This window comes from Rattus rattus, chromosome 14 (genome assembly GCF_011064425.1).
Source record: "Rattus rattus isolate New Zealand chromosome 14, Rrattus_CSIRO_v1, whole genome shotgun sequence".
Lineage (NCBI taxonomy): Eukaryota > Metazoa > Chordata > Mammalia > Rodentia > Muridae > Rattus > Rattus rattus.
The window spans coordinates 39,683,271-39,696,151 of NC_046167.1; positions in this window are offsets into that span (position 1 = coordinate 39,683,271).

Genomic DNA, 12,881 nt, shown 5'->3' on the forward strand with positions numbered 1-12,881 from the left:
CAATAGAGGGGTAGCTAGCACCGGTGACATACATGGGTTAATATAAAGGTGGCGCCATTCTAAAGATACTGCTTCTTACTTGTTTTTCATTCTGTTTCGGTTGGTAACAAAATCATTCCAAGGTGAACAGATATAAACATGTATCATCACACTTAACTACTTCACAGTGCTTTATCTAATAATACCAACTTCATTGGTATCATCTCAGAAGTTGTTTTGGATATGTAGATTTTTTTCTGATATTGTAAGTAATAACTCAATAGACACCCTTGCATATACTTCAAAAACTTTTCCTTACTTCAAACTTGCCTACCATTTAGGAAGCCCTGAGTTCAATTTTTAGTGTCCCAAATTATGACAATTACAAATAAATTCCTACAAATGAGACTGTTGGGCCAGAACATTGGTGTGCAGCATATGTTGCTACATGTTCCTAAACTGTGTTCTGGAAGTGTATCAAAGCCATGGTAACTGCAGGAAGATCTGATTCCTATCCAACTCTGTTTTCAGTCCCTATTGCTCATTTGCTGATTAATGTTTTCAGGAAGCTAGTTGATGAATAAAATTTAAACTTGTTATCTGCAAATTATTGCATCTAATCTTAGGTCACTGTGCACTCTACAATTTTAACCCACTGATACCCAAATCCCACCAGGAGAGATCTCATCTCCCAGGAGTGATGACATACCTGAGAGCACAGGTAAGACCACCACTTCAGATTGTATGGATCGACCTGGAGTCCTCAGAACACAGGAAGAGAGGAGCAGCCTGGGAAAGGATCCTTTCCATCTGCGCCTGGAGTTGAACCCGTGCCACACCTTTCCACACCCAAATCCTGCCAGGATAGAACTGGTCTCCCAGGAGTGCTGAAACACAGGCTTACAGGAGGGACAAGTCACAGTCAAAGATAGCAAGACAAGCTAACACCAGAGATAACTGTATGATGAGAGCCAAGCACAAGAACATGAACAACAGAAACCAAGGCCACTTGGTATCATCAGAACCCAGTTCTCCCACCACAGCAAGCCCTGGATACACCAACATACCAGAAAGACAATATTCTGATTTAAAATCACATATCATGATGATGTTACAGGAATTTAAGAAGAACATAAATAAAGAAATACAGGAGAACACAGGTAAACAGGTAGAAACCCTAAAAGAGGAAACACGAAAATTCATTAAAGAATTACATGAAAACACAACAAAACAGGTGAAGAAATTGAACAAAACCATCTAGAATCCAAAAATGGAAATAGAAACAATAAAGAAATCACAAAGGGAGAAAACACTGGAGATAGAAAACAGAGGAAATAAATCAAGAGTCATAGACACAAGCATGACCAACAGAATATAAGAAATAGAAGAGAGAATCTCAGGGGCAGAAGATACCATAGAAAACATTGACACAACAGTCAAAGAAAATGCAAAATGCAAAAAGCTCCTAACACAAAACATCCAGAAAATCCAGGACACAACGAGAAGACTACACCTAAGAATAATAGGTATAGAAGAGGGCAAAGATTCCAAACTTAAAGGAGCAGTAAATATATTCAACAAAATTACAGAAGAAAACTCCTAATCTAAAGAAAGACATGTCCATGAACATACAAGAAGCCTACAGAACTCCAAATAAATTGGACCAGAAAAGAAATTCCTCCTGTCACATAATAGTCAAAACACCAAATGCTAAAACAACGAAAGAATATTAAAAGCAGTAAGGGGAAAAGATCAAGTAACAAATAAAGGCTGGCCTATCAGAATTAGACTAGACGTCTCAACAGAGACTATAAAAGCCAGAAGATCCTGGGCAGATGTCATACAGAACCTAAGGAACACAAATGCCAGCCCAGGCTACTATATCCAGCAAAACTCTCAATTAACATAGATGGAGAAACCAAGATATTCCATGACAAAACCAAATTTATACAATATCTTTCCACAAATCCAGTTCTACAAAGGATAATAGATGGAAAACTCCAACACAAGGAGGGAAACTTCACCCACAAAAAAGCAAGAAAGAAATCTTTTTTCAACCAACCCAAAGAAAGAGAGCCACACCAACATAATTCCACCTCCAACAACAAAAATAACAGAAAACAACAATCACTGTTAATTAATATTTCTTAATATCAATGAATTAAATTCCCCCAACAAAAAGATATAAACTAACAGACTGGACACTTAAACAGGACCCAGCATTTTGCTGCATACAGGAAATGTACCTCAGTGACAAAGACAGACACTACCTTAGAGTAAAAGGCTGGAAAATAATTCCCAAGTAAATGGTCCCAAGTTGGAATAGCCATTCTAATATCAAATAAAACTGAATTTCATCCAAAATTTATCAAAAAAAAAAGAAAGGACACTTCATACTCATCAAAGAAAAAAAAATCTACCAATATGAACTCTCAATCCTGATCATCTATGCCCCCAAATACAAGGACACCTACATTCATAAAAGAAACTTTACTAAAGCTCAAATCACATATTGCACAAATTGCACCTATCAGATCACCATGGACGAAGGCTGGTCTTCGATAATGACACGAACAACAGAAAACCCGCATACACATGGAAGTTGAACAATACTTAATAATAATAACTTGTCTACTTCTTAGAACTTGGTGAAAATGAAGGCACAGCATACCCAGACTTATGGGAAGCAGTGCTAAGAGAAAACTCATATCTCTGAGGGCCTCCAAAAAGAAACTGGAGAGAGCATACACTAACAACTTGACAGAACACCTGAAAACTCTACAATAAAAAGAATCAAAAATGCCCAAGAGGAGTAGATAGCAAGAAATAATCAAACTCAGAGCTGAAATCAACCAGGTAGAAACAAAAGAACTATACAAAGAATTAACAAAACCAAGAGCTGGTTCCTTGAAAATATCATCAAGAGAGGTAAGCCCTTAGTCAGGCTAACCAGAAGGCACAGAGACATTATCCAAATTAATGACACTAGAAATGAAAAGGGAGACTTAACAACAGAAACTGAGGAAATTCAAAAAAATCATCAGATCTTACGACAAAACCTATACTCAACAAAATTGGAAAATCTGGATGAAATAGACAGTATTCTAGTCAGATAACAGATAACAAAATTAAATCAGGATCTGATAAACCATATAGAGTCCCATAGCCCCAAAAGAAATAGAAGCAGTCATTAGTCTCCCAACTGGGCCGGAGAGATGGCTTAGATGTTAAGAGCACTGACTGCTCTTTAAGAGGACTGAGTTCAAATCCCAGCAACCACATGATGGCTCACAATCATCTGTAATGGGATCTGATGCCCTCTTTTGGTGTGTCTGAAGACAGTGACAGTGTACTTATAATAAATAAATAAATCTTTTTTTCTCCATCTTTATGAAATTGGGTATTTCTTATTTACATTTCAATTGTTATTCCCTTTCCTGGTTTCCAGGCCAACATCCACCTTACCCCTCCCCCTTCTATATGGGTGTTCCCCTCCCCATCCTCCCCCTATTACTGCCCTCCCCCCAACAATCTCATTCATTTGGGGTTCACTCTTGGCAGGACCAAGGGCTTCCCCTTCCACTGGTGCCCTTACTAGGCTATTCATTGCTACCTATGAGGTTGGAGCCCAGGGTCAGTCCATGTATAGTCTTTTGGGTAGTGGCTTAGTCCCTGGAAGCTCTGGTTGGTTGGCATTGTTGTTCATATTGGGTCTGAAGCCCCTTCAAACTCTTTCAGTCCTTTCTCTGATTCCTTCAACGGGGGTCCCGTTCTCAGTTCAGTGGTTTGCTGCTGGCATTCGGCTATGTCTTTGCTATATTCTGGCTGTGTCTCTCAGGAGAGAGCTATATCCGGTTCCTGTCAGACTGCACTTCTTTGCTTCATCCATCTTATCTAGTTTGGTGGCTGTATATGTATGGGCCACATGTGGGGCAGGCTCTGAATGGGCATTTCTTAGGCCTTTATTCTAAACTTTGCCTCCCTATTCCCTGCCAAGGGTATTCTTGTTCCCCTTTTAAAGACGGAGTAAAGCATTCGCAATAAATCAATCTTTTAAAAAAATGTTTCCAAATCAATAAAAGCCCAGGAACAGAAGGGTTTAGTGCTGAATCCTGTCAGACCTTCAAAGAAGATGTAATACCATTACTCTTCAAACTATTCAACAAAATAGAAACAGAAGGAGCACTACCCAATTTGTTTTATGAATTGACAGTTACACTGATACCAAAACCACACAAAGACCCAACAAAGAAAGAGAACTTCAGACCATTTTGCCTCATGAATATTGATGTAAAAATTCTCAATAAAATTCTTACAAACTGAATCCAAGAACACACAAATGATCATCCATCATGAGCAAGAAGGCTTCATCCCAGGGATGCAACCATGGTTCAATATATAAAAATATATTAATGCAATCCACCACAAAAACAAACTCAAAGAAAAAAGCCACATGATCATCTTATGAGGTGTTGAAAAGCATTTGACAAAATTCAGTACCACTCCATGTTAAAAGTCTTTGAAAAATTAGGAATTCAAGGCCCATACCTAAACATAGTAAAAGCAATCTACAGCAAGCCAGTAGCCAACATCAAACTAAATGGAGAGAAACTTGAAGCAATCCCACTAAAATCAGGGACTAAACAAAGCTGCCTACTCTCTTCCTATCTATTCAATACAGTACTTCAATTTCTAGCTAGAGCAATTAAAAAAAATAGGAGGTCAAAGGGATACAAACTGGAAAGGAAGAAGTCAAAATATCACTATTTGCAGATGATATGATAGTATACTTAAGTGACTCCAAAAGTTATACCAGAGAACTCCAATGAAATAGAATTGAAGACCCAGAAATGAACCCATACACCTATGGTTACTTGATCTGTGACAAAGGAGTTAAAACCATTCAATGGAAAAAAGAAAGTATTTTCAACAAATGGTGCTGGTTCAACTGCTGGTCAGCATGTAGAAGAATGCAAATTGATCTATTTTAATCTCCCTGTACAAAGCTTAAGTCCAAGTGGATCAAGGACCTCCATATAAATTCAGACACACTGAATTTAATGTAAGAGAAAGTGGGAAAGAGCCTTGATCACATGGGCACTGGGGAAAATTTCCTGAACAGAACATCAATGGCTTATGATCTAAGATTAACATTTGACAAATGGGACCTCATAAAATTGAAAAGCTTTTGTAAGGCAAAGGACACTGTCAATAGTTCAAAAGGGCAACCAACCAATTGAAAAAAGATCTTTACCAATCCTACATGAAATACAGGGCTAATATCTAAAATATACAAAGAACTCAAAAAGTTAGACTCCAGAAAACCAAATAACCCTATGGACAATTGGGGAACAGAACTAAACAGGGAATTCTCAACTGAGGAAACTCGAATGGCTGAGAAGCACCTAAAGAAATATTCAACATCCCCAGTCAGCAGGGAAATGCAAATCAAAACAACCCTGAGATTCCACCTCACACCAGTCAGAATGTCTAAGATCCAAAACTCACGTGACAGTAGATGCTTTGAGGATGTGGAGAAAGAGTAACACTCCTCCATTGCTGGTGGAATTACAAGCTGGTACAACCACTCTGGAAATCAGACTGGTGGTTCCTCAGAAAATTGGACATAGTACTGCCTGAGGACAGCAGCTATACCACTCCTGGACATACACCCAAAAATTTCTCCACCATGTAATAAGGACACATGCTCTACTGTGTTTCTAGCAGCCATATTTATAATAGCCAGAAAGTAGAAACCACCTAGATATCCCTCAACAGAGGAATAAATACAGAAAATGTGGTTCATTTATACAATGGAGTACTCCTCAGCTATTAAAAACAATGACTTCATGAAGTTTGCAGGCAAATGGATGGATCTAGAAAATATCATCCTGAGTGATGTAACTCAGTCACAAAAGAACACACAGGATATGTACTCACTGATAATGGATATTAGGCAAAGATCTTGGAATACCCACGATACAATTCACGAATCACATGAAGCTCAAGAGGAAAGAAGATCAGTTCGACTTAGAAGGAAGAACAAAATAATCAAGGGAAGTAGAGTGTGGTAGGGATTTTGGAAGAAGAGAGGAGAGGGAGGGGAAGAGGAGGGGCAGAATCAGGTATGGGAGGATATGGAGATATACAAAGGGTCAGCATATTGAACAGAGGTGTGTAGCAATGGGGGATGGGGAACTGGGGTAGCATCCAGAAAGCCCCAGGTGCCAGAAAAGCAAGAGGCTCCCAGGAGTCCACAGGGATAACATTAGCTGAAATAATCAGCAAAGAGGAGGGAGAACCTGTGAAGACCATATACAGAGTTTAGGCATGGCCTCCTGGTTGAGAGATGGGGCTACCCACCCATCTCCAAAATTTTAACCCAGAATTGTTCCTCTCTAAAGGAAATATGGGGACAAAGAGTAGAGCAGAGACTGAAGGAAAAGCTATCCAGAGACTGCACTACCTGGGGATCTACCCCACATGCAGACACCAAACCCAGCCACTATTGCTGATTCCAAGTTGTGCTTGCTGACAGGAGCCTGATAAAGCTGTCTCCTGAGAGGCTCTGCCAGATCCTGACCAATACAGGTGTGGATGCTGGAAGTCAACCATCAGATTGATCTCAGAGACCCCAGTGGAGGAGTTAGGGGAAGGACTGAAGGAGCTAAAGAGGCCTTATCTGGCATCAATGGGAGCAGAGGCCCTTGGTCCAGTGAAAGCTTGATGCCCCATTGTAGAGGAATGCTTGCGGCAGGGTGAGGCAGGAGTGGGTGGGTGGGTGGCAGAGCACCTTCATATAAGCAGGGTAAGGGGCGATATGATAGGGGACTTGCAGAGGGGAAACTGGGAAAGGGGATAACATTTGAAATGTAAATAAATAAAATATCCAATTTTTAAAAAGAAAAAAAAACAATTTTAGCCCTCCAACTTTTCTAGACTATTTCCAGGATTTGTTCAGATATATTCACCACATAAGTGAAGAAGAGTCTGTGGTCCTTTAATATCTGCTATGTAAACTCTGATTAAATTTATGACAGCATTTATCTCATATTTCAGCACTATACCATAATAAAATTCCAAATACAAACTATTGACAGCTCTCAACATGGTTTCCAGCCGATCTCCATTTACAGAGTATATACTGCTCAAGTCCTTCCCCATTGCAAAGTCACCAGATGTCTCTGTGTGTCTCTGCCTTGCTTCTGTACAACTTTCTCATTAACATCAGAGAAATTAAAAGAGCAAGTCAGCAGCAAAGAAGATATTTTGAATAATTCCTGTGAATTTGAGTGGGTTGCAGGTGTTGACATATAATAAACTCACATCATTAAAACACTAAGCCTCTGAAACCTCAAATGAGCAAGAGATGATAACAGATAATTAAAAAAAAGAAAGAAAGAAAAGAAATGGAGGTGGCTTACAGAACACTAAAATGATTCAATAAGGACCCTAAATAGCTATTAGGTACTGTATCATGGGTCACATTATTAAATGTATTAGCTTACAATTTGCATGTACGCCAGTCCAGTGTTTGAACTTGTTGATGTAGAAATTGTTGTTATTTTTCTGGAAAGTGATTTGACATGTTTCTTCTTTCACATGCTGTTTCCTCACTCCTGGCAATAGAAAGGAACAAAGATGAGGCCCAAATGGCCTACTCAGAAGAGTTTTCCCCAGCTCACTTTATCAGCAGTCAGACGCCCAGGGGTGCTGCGTGCGCTCAGAACTGGCCTTGGAGGAGAGAGCTTGCTCTTCTAGCAGAAGGACCAGATTCAGTTCCTAACATTCTATGGCAGCTCACAAGTGTCTACAATTCCAGTTCCAAGCAATCAGATATCTTTTTGGCCTCTGTGGGTCTCAAGAATGTACATGGTATGCATATATACATGCTAACGAATACTCTATGCATACAAATAATACATATTAAAAAAACTTGGATGGATTCCAACTGACCAATATTGGAGAAATTCTTAAACACTCATTTAAATGACTGACATACATAAAGGGCTTTAATAAGGTTAGGAACCTACAATGTGCTGTGAAACACAATAATTATTGAGGAAACAAAAGGAAATTTGCAGGGGGGTAGTGTGGGAGTAGGGAGGAGGTATGGAATGTGGAACTCTGTGGGGGGACCTGGAGGGGAATAAAATCTGGAGTGTAAAAATTAATTAATTTATTAATTAATTAAAAATATATACAATGCAAAAAAATCACAGAAATTTGCTGTACACTATCCATCACCCACAGTGATGCATATCTGGGAACACGAAGGCACTTCAAGCAAACTGCATGTGTTTGTTTCACTTCTTTTCTTTGTAATAGAATTAATAGGCATATACATTCTTTCAAAGTTACAAAATAAATATTAATTTATATTGTATTTTTGCCAGAAGCTTTGCACATTATGTCACATCTCTTTTCTGATTTCTCTTCTCCATGTGTTTTGATATCTGCTCTCATTAGTTTCTTGTCAGCTTGACACAAACTTAGATGTATCTGGGAGTAGGGAATTTTAACTAAGAAAATACCTCTGTAAGATTGGTCTGTAGGCAAGTGTGAGGTATTTTCTTGAACATTGATTGATGTAGGAGAGCCTCGTTTGTTGTGGGTAGTGTCATTTATGAGCTGGGTCTCTGAAGTATATAAGAACAAACCATAGAACAAAACCAATAAGCAGTGCTCCCCCATGACATCTGCATCAGTCCCTGTTCCTGTATGGAGTTCCTGCCCAACTACTCTGGATGATGGTGTACAAGCTACAAAAGGAAAAGAAACCCTTTCCTCCTCAAGTCACTTTTGTGCCATGATGATCTAAAACAGCAACAGAAGCCCTAAGATGGGGCCTTGTATTCCAGTAGCTCATGGTCACTAAACCAACAAAACTATTTTCCTGTGAAGGCCACAGATTCTTTCAGAACTTAGGCTGTTACTCTTGTAATGCTGGGATTTGTAAGAATTAAATTTACTCAGAAGATGACTAAATTCACACGCTGGCAAATTTTGAGCATTTGATTGAGTTATTTTATTTTGTTCTTTGAATGGATAGATGTCTTGGTTATTGTTCCATTGCTGTGAAGGAACATCATGACCAAGGCAACTCTTACAAAAGAAGGCCTTTAAATGGGGGCTGGCTTACAGTTTCAGAGGGCCAGTGCATGAGCATCATATTAGGAACTGTGCAGTTTACAGGCATATGTGGTGCCGAAGAAGTAACTGAGAGCTTTATATCCTGATCCAGAGGTAGAGAGACAAAGGAGGGTGGAGTGGGCACAGAGGCACTGGGCCTAATGTGAATTTTCAAAACCTTAAAGCCTACTCCCATTGACATACCTACTATAACAAGGCCACACCTTCTAATCCTTCCCAAATTGTTCCTCTAACTAAGCTTTCAAATACATTAGCCTCCTCTAATTCTAGCCACCACAAGCAGCTGTTGGTACCAGGCGAACCTGGTCTTCTGTGGTATCCATCCTATGCAGGACTCAATATTGATCTTTGTGTCTCTTTTGCTAAGATATACTTAGATTTAGTAAATCTCAGTTTAAGAATGAGTCCAGTTTTCCCCCTTGGAACTTGTCTTTGCCACTATACTTTGGTTAGTCAAATGTTTGGGGAGGTTTTTTTGTTCTTTAACATGCAAAGTCTATTCCTGTAAAGTACATTTTCATGTATCTGATAGACCAGAACAGTCTACTTTCATTTAGACACTTCCTTTATGAGGTTCTTGGGCATATTGTCAGAGATCTTATTTAGAACATTTAGTCTTAAATATTCCAGATTCAGTGGCAGTTGATTGCACCCCCCCATCTTCTTCCCACTTGTATATTTTAAAAAATCACACCTACAGCCTGCATTCATTTAGTTTCAGTACCAGCAAAATTACCTAAATTACGTCTGAAGATTATTCATCAGAGATATTTATTCTCTTATGAAATTATTAGCCATCAAGAATGACCATATTTAAGTAAAGGTGGTTATGATTCTAATTGTTGTTTTATGTCGTAAGTTCCTTCCTTTTTTTGTCCCCAGCTCTTATTTTGCAAAGGGCAGGTGTGTGGACTCTGTGAATCAGAACCCGAGTCCCCATTGTGATCTGCTGTGTGGCACTTGAGAGTCTCATGGAAATTTTTTTACTTGTCCAATGCTTGGGCTTCTCATTAAAAAAATTAGATAATCAGAATATTTTCCTCCCTCATAGCTTCAGATATTGAACAAAATAAAATATTTTAGCTGGAAATTTTAATTGCCTACAGAATGCCAGCTATTATTGGTTCAGCTGTGGAGGATAGAACAGGAAGTAGCTAAGAAGTAAATGAACAGATTCTCCCACACTCATTCCACTTACTGTAAAGGTTGCTGTTTGGTCATTGGATTTTACATTGGGAGTGAGCTTGAGAAGTAAGCATTACAACATATTCAAAGCAGACTAGTGAGGCCATATGCCTGTAAGCTCCACACTGACTTTGAGGTCACCCTGGCCTATGGTAGCAAACTCTATCTTAAAATAACAGAAAAACAAACGTGTCCTTTACATATAATGGGGTTTGACAGAAAGTGTGTTCGCAGCAGAACTTCTAGCCACATCCAATCCCTCTTAACCTTCCCCTCCTGAGCTGTTTTTGGCAAGATAATTATCTAGACCGACAACTCTTCCCCTTGCTTCATTGAAACTGACTAGACAGGGCTTCCAACAGGTCTTAACTCAGAAGCATCCTCGAGGCTCTGCTTTGCTGACCTTCCTGGACTTGGCCACACAGTGGGCTGTCAGTCCATCTGATATTACTCCTCTCCTTTTATTTTTCTTCCAACCTCATTCCTCTACCCTCTTCTTCTTAGAGTCATCTGTGGTTCCTCCCTCCCTTCTCCATCTGATCTCCCATTGTTTGGAGTATCTCAGACACTGCCCTGGGTTTTATTGTGTTTCTTCAAGGAGATCTATGTGTTCCTAGCCAGAGCATCCAATACCAGTTTCATATCAGTAAATAACTCTCAAATCAAACCTCTTAGTCAGATATTTTCCACAATCTATAAATTCTTATTTCCAAAGCTCATATATCTACCTGTCATCTGGAGTTTTTTATGTTCTTCTATACCATATCTAAAATCAACCACCTATAGACCTCATATTCCATTTTCCTCTCCATCTTAGTTAAATTGGCACTACTGGACAATTAAAAGGTCACACACTAGTTCTCTTTCACATCAGTCTTGTAAAAGCAGAAATAAGGTTATGTCACAGTCATGCCTGCATTCTTCAATAGTAAGTTATTTATGATGAACTGTATACCAGCTGGAGGGCTAGGACTGTCTAAACCTGGACTATCTAACTGGTTCAGCCTCAGCTTGTCTTTCTCCTTGTTGAAACCTTCATCCACTGGTCCAGACACATTGCCCTTTTATTTTCTGTGAACAGAATAGCTCATGCCTTCGTACATGCTCTTTTGCTTTTTTTTTTTTAAGATTTATTTATTTATTTTGTATATGAGTACACTGTAGCTGTCTTCAGACACACCAGAAGAGGGCATCGGATCCCATTACAGATGGCTGTGAGCCACCATGTGGTTGCTGGGATTTGAATTCAGGACCTCTGGAAGAGCAGTCGGTGCTCTTAACCACTGAGCCATCTCTCCAGCCCCGTACATGCTCTTTTGAAGTCCTGGAATGCATTTAACCTGGCCTCCCCACCAAACCCCCAACTGACTCCTCCTAATTCTGTTGCTTAAGTTTCCCTTCCAGTAGGACTGACTTGACCACCTTATAGTTCTTTGCATATTGTGTGGACAGAGTTCCATTTATTTAGGTCAAAGCTCTGTCAAAATGAGTTATCTTGTGCTGTAAATTACACTAGGGACTCTATAAGGACAGTACAGATCGTCCATTATACCCTGAAAGTATAGAAGAAGGTTTGGCATCCATGTTATCGAATGGGTGCAGGCCACAGTGATACAAACAAAGGGCTGTGTACCAAGGGGATACAGGCCTGGGTATATAGCCTCTACCTTACTTCGTGAGCATTGTCACAACAACATTCCGGTCTGGGATGGAGAACCACACATGCAGAAGAGAATCCACTGAGAAGGTAACCACTCCATTGAGAGGAGTATACACCTGACAGAAGGCAGATTAGACATGAGAAAGAATGTGTAGGCCAGGTAAGCATCATTAGCAAAGACCAGGTGTATAAAGAGGCATGCCATCTTCCAATTATTAACTTGGATGCACTTTCCAAAATGGCAAAATAGAAAACCAAAAACATGGCTGTCAAGACCTCCATAAAAGCAGAAGATAGAGGAAAGAGTTTAAATCTAAATAGAAAATGAAACTTCACAACTGTGACTTATTTAGGACCCTGATACTGAAAGAACCTAGCTCGAGTCTCAGGATGGCGCACCCTAGGAAACACCAATCCCGGACAAGCCCCCAAATGAAAGATCCCAGTCAGAGAGAGACCCTTACTCAAGTCTCGGGAAATCGCGGACCCCAGACACAGAGAGACCATTTTGGATGTAATAAGCAAAGGCAAGGTTTATTACGGAGACCTATTATAGATATCTCTGGGCCGACACGTATCCCACGCAGGAGACAGAGGAGTCGACCCCGAAACTCAAAAGTCAGGGGCTTATATAGGGAAAGCTAGGGGATTTGGCACGGTTACACACAATTGGCTAATTTCTGGCGCGGCTATAAGTGATTGGCTCATTCAAACAGACAACACAGCAGAAGAGTACATGCTGACTGGGGCGTACAGGATTTTAGAAGCTAGGGGCGTATCAGGGTTTGAAGGACATCTGGTTAAGGTGTGACTCTGAGTAAGTAAGGTGTCCTTCGGTATCTTTATGGTCTGTCAGTCCTGGCTGTAGGGTGGGCCCCGCCCTGCCTGAAAAGTGTTTAGCCCT